Here is a 5,247-nt window from a genome sequence, read left to right as displayed (position 1 = left end):
TCGTTTGAGTCTGTTTGAGCCAACTGCTGGTGTTGGGTTGGTCACGTGGCTGGTGGATATTGCTTGATTGTTGCTTGAAATAATTGATTGTTGCTTGAAATAAGTGCATGCCACAGCATTTCTCCCATGTATCACACTCTTAAAAATGTAGTCCTACCTGCCACATGCACAGTGGATCCACCCACTAAGCCAGAGTATCATCTGCCAATGGAGGTCATAAAGCTTACGTGGCCCGATCTGTCACCTGGAAGTTGGCAGAGGTTTTTTTCTTGGATCCCACGAAACAAAAACCACAATCTACCATGAGACAGCACCTTGGACAGTTGCTGGAATGGCCAGTATGGGGATTGAACCCATGACCTTGGCGTTATTAGCACCACGCTCTGACCAGCTGAGCTAATCGGCCTACAACATGTGTGTGAACCGATCCTTATGTTGACTAATATACAAAAAAGAGGGTGGAAGAACTGTTAAGAACATAAGAGAAATGTGTGTTTACAAGAAATTACTTCAAGCTGTACCAATGAAAGCCAACTCTTGGAAGCTCCTACTGATCAGAAGCCACCTATGCAGTTCAGCTGATGAAAAATGTGGCTGGAGAAACTAACAAAGTCATACTTTAGTAGACTAAAATAGGAAAACAGTCAAAAGCACTGTGTTTCCTAATGAAAATGCTTCAAGTATAGCGGCATGGCTGTTTTTTGAACAAACTCCAACACATGCCTTCAACGGGGAGTGAAACAGAGCACACTGGATCTTTTCCAGGTGGAGTTCCACCAACAGCATGCTTCCAAGTCGTGATTTTTTTCACCTGTGTCGCTTGAGGTCATGGCATGTTATTGACTTTCTATGGTTGCTTCTAAGCCAAGATGACTCGAGCCTGGCACTGATAAGGCCAAGTTCATGGCTTCAGTCCCCAACCTGGCCATTCGAGCCTCGTTTGAGAACTCGTATGCTGTGTCCCAATTCGGGGTATGCACGCTTGAAGTACGCACACTACGCGTACTACGTACGGTGCGTACTATAAGTACGAGAAGTGCGGAAGTGAGAGGCTTGTGAAATGGGAGGGTATATGCTTGAGATGACGAGATGACTCGAGCCTGGCACTGATAAGGCCAAGTTCATGGCTTCAGTCCCCAACCTGGCCATTCGAGCCTCGTTTGAGAACTCGTATGCTGTGTCCCAATTCGGGGTATGCACGCTTGAAGTACGCACACTACGCGTACTACGTACGGTGCGTACTATAAGTACGAGAAGTGCGGAAGTGAGAGGCTTGTGAAATGGGAGGGTATATGCTTCGTCGCGCTGTTCAGGTTGCCTAGCAACCATGATACTAACCGCGAGACACGCTACATACAGCTTTGCTTGACAGAAATGAAGGAGAAAATTGTTTTGTTGGTCAATCATTTTTGTCATGACATCACTTTGATTAGTTGAGTATCTGAGGCTGAAACCACAGGACTGTAAAACATGATTGTTGGGCTTCATTTCTGTACTGAACAGTCATTTAAGATTAGCTAGTAAATAATAATTAGTTAATGTTGTTCATGAGACTAAAGTCATCTCACTGTGGTAATGTAAATATAATATGGACAATATTATAGTACTGTCAGATTATTATGATATATATATATATATATATATATATATATATATATATATATATGTATATATATATATATTCTATATCACTGACTGTCAGCTTGTTGTGTTTGTGGATATATGACTGACTTTAATTATCCATAAAATCATCAGATTCTCTGTAAGATTAAGGTCGACTATATGTATATTTAGAAGTAGAGGCTTTAAAACCAAGTTAATGCTGAAAGTACAAACATCACTAGTGTCACATAACTTTGCCGACATGTGGCCAACAGCAATGTTTTAATGTTCTTCGTTATTAAACATTCGCACATGAATAAGTGACGTCATATTCAGTACTTACTTTTGACAGTTCACTTTTCGGCCGCTTCCTTCTGCCGTATTTTGCGGCAAAATTATCCACACCCACCGCCGCGCTATGAATTGTGGGATATATGGGACCACGAAGCGTGCACCGGACCACGCTTGATATTTGGGGAAATCGACGGCGCATTTGGAGTATGCATTTCAAGTACACTTCGAATTGGGACAGCCGTCGTCGTGTGGCGGTGACGTAACCGCACTTAAAATGCGTACTTCAAGCGTGCATACCCCGAATTGGGACACAGCAGTAGTCTCTGTTGAAGGACATGAAATTGACAACAGCGTAACAATTTTGAATGACATAAAGGAACAACCTGGGAACGCATGCCTGGTCCTCAAGGACTCACAGCCAATCACGAAGGGACTCAAACCCTCAATCTTCTGATCCGAAGCCAGACGCCTTGTCCGTTAGGCCACGTGGTCTTGCAGAAGATCCCACTTTTCATGAACGTTTGTTGGAGTCTGTTTGAGCCAACTGCTGGTGTTGGATTGGTCACGTGGCTTGTGGATATATCTTGATTGTTGGTTGAAATAAGTGCATGCCACAGCATTTCTCCCATGTATCACGCTCTTAAAAACGTAGTCCTACCTGCCACATGCACAGTGGATCCACCCACTAAGCCAGAGTATCATCTGCCAATGGAGTTCATAAAGCTTATGTGGCCCGATCTCTCACTGATAAGGCCAAGTTCATGACTTCCCTAACCTTGCCTCTTGAGCCTCGTTTGAGAACGCGTAGTCTCTTTTGAAGGACACAGCCAGGGTCTGCAGCCTTAAAGGCTGCATTTCAAGACCGATTACAGCGACGCGATGAAGGCTGTCGCAATTCAAAGGCTGCTCGAAATGCGGCCGTCAAATGCGTCCTTCATTTTCCTGAATTTTAAGGATGGGTCGCTGTAGCCTTTATGGCCCAACATATCGCAGACTTCATAGCGCGGCGGTGGTATAGATAATTTTTCTGAAAAAAATGGAGCGGCCGAAGAGTAAACTTTCAAAAGTAAGTAATGAATATTATGTCACTTATTTATGTGCAAATGTTTAATAATGAAGAACATTAAAACATTACTGTTGGCCACATGTCGGGAAATCTATGTGACATTAGTGGTTGTACTAACTTGGTTTTAAAGCCTTTACTTCAAAATATACGCCGTTCAATAGTCGGCCTTAATCTTACAAAGAATGTGATGATTTTATGGATAATTAAAGTCAGTCATATATCCACAAACACAACAAGCTGAAAGTCAGTGATGCTGCTCGGTTTGCAGTCCTGAATATCACGGCACAAGCAGGATTCACTGCACTGTTAATGTTAGCTATGTTACATTGCTGCCTCTGTTCGGTGGTGTCGAGCCAAACGGACTTTAACGTGTGTTTGAATGAGCTGACGGTTCACTCGTTAAGCTGAAAGAAAGATGCTTTAATCACAGGAGTCACACATGTGTCCACTGTAGCAGCTGGGAACTCTTCTTGTTTAGCACTCGTAATAACACAAACACTAAATCCTTCTGTTTGTAGCAGTGTGTACACCTGAGACTGTCACCTGTCTGTCTGTCCTGCACTCTCTCTCTGTTTCTTTCTCTCTGATTGTGGAATAAAAGTATGAACATGTGTTTATAAGTTACACTTGTGTTTGAATCCTGCAGCTTATCACACATTTGATTTCCATGTGTGACAACTGCAAGTGTCCAGAGTGAGGACAGACTGAGGGACCCACTGCTGCACATCATCTGTGAGGCTTTGCACCCCTGATGATCCACCAGGACAAACTCAGCAGTGTGTGAGGAAGAGGAGGAGGAAGAGCCAGCATCAGCTGACAGACGGAGAGAATAGACAGACTGTTCCCTGTTTGTGAAGGACTGCTAGAAAGGTTTAGCATAACTATTTGTCTGTCCTGAATCAGTCTTATTAGGTAATGTTCAAATAGTTTTATCATTCCAGTGTTTTCAGTGTGGGAGAAAGTACTCAGGGCCTTCAAGTTTCACACTATGAAAAGCAGCAACAAGTTTAATATTCAGAAACCTAAAGTATGTATCAGCAGCAGAATGGAGCTAAAAATAAATGTTTGTTTCAGTTCTATGAAGCTTTGAGTATTTTGGATTAGTAGTACAGCATCATAATGCTGTAATTGTTTATATGCTTTATATATTCTGAGGTAAGTTTATCTATAGTGTTATATCATTTTCTATAAGGATGATATGTGTTTGTATACTTTCTGCCCAGTTTGACCCATTTAGCAGAAGTCAGCCAGTTTAAGGCTCTGATATTTATTCTGTGTGACTTAAAGCAGTTATGACATGGTGTGATTTTCCTACCCAATAAAGGAATATTTAATATATCAGTCTACACAGCAAATCCAGCATGTCCAAATTAACACTGTCAGATTTGATTTCAACACTATTAAAGTGTCTATATGGGTCCACACCAGAGAGTGTTAATTTAACTCTTTTTGGAGAGTTGGTACGTTAACTCTGATTTAGTGTTAAACACCAAATCTGTCTGGAGTTGATAATTTAAAACTTACTAATGCTAACTAGGTGTTGAGAGTTTATTTATTAACTCTCAAAGAGTATTTTAGTTTAGCTACGTAAGAGTTATCTTCTAATTAATTCTAAAAAGCGGGAATTTTACTGTTCTGAACTTCTAGAAATTTCTTTTGGAAATAAACATTTACTAAAAAGACGCAATGGTTTTTGAAAAACATTTATTCTGAACTGTGCACCACAATTTCAAAACATTTTCTGAAAGATGTAACAGTGTACATGTTCTCGATTTCATTAGAATTTTATTTATCAAAAGGTCTGACATATGTGAGCTGGTAAATGCAAATAACAGCATTCTCATCACTTATTTCTTCAATACAATATGCATGTCCTTCATTCATCACTTTGTGGAACTTCAACGCACTTCTGCTCTCCCCCATATTCCATCTTCACAAGCATATCCTATGTGGAGATTGAATAAAAATTGGCTGACACTAATTAATGGCACAAATAATCCAGTGATCAATTGCAGCACAGTAAAAAAAGGAGTAATTTTTGAGCCATTACTTGTGTAAAGCATTTTCCCAAAAGACAAGGACACAGGAAACAGGTAGTACTGAACTAAATGTAAAACCTCAACCTTTTTCATTTTTACCTAAACCGTGTGCACAAAACTCTTGAGGGATCTAAATGCTAATGTAGAACCCAGTCAGGACGTCTGCTACTGCTGTTTGCTCGTTTTTTTTATGGGAGATCGTTTTCAGGCTTCAAGTAGCACCATTATACCAACATTTCACATTCT

At 40.8% G+C, this 5,247-nt stretch overlaps 1 non-coding gene across 1 annotated transcript; it reads right to left on the bottom strand.

Moving 5' to 3' along the window:
• Positions 1-332: 332 nt before the first annotated feature.
• On the bottom strand, positions 333-406 carry trnai-aau (transfer RNA isoleucine (anticodon AAU)). Its single transcript has one exon. It is a non-coding gene; the product is annotated as a tRNA-Ile (tRNA).
• Positions 407-5,247: the final 4,841 nt, after the last annotated feature.

Source organism: Neolamprologus brichardi, unplaced genomic scaffold, assembly GCF_056152115.1.
Source record: "Neolamprologus brichardi isolate AB-2024 unplaced genomic scaffold, ASM5615211v1 NODE_ptg000031l+_length_7269946_cov_1, whole genome shotgun sequence".
Classification (NCBI taxonomy): domain Eukaryota; kingdom Metazoa; phylum Chordata; class Actinopteri; order Cichliformes; family Cichlidae; genus Neolamprologus; species Neolamprologus brichardi.
Note: the sequence above shows the minus strand (reverse complement) of the source record. Positions and strands in the feature narration are given on the sequence as shown.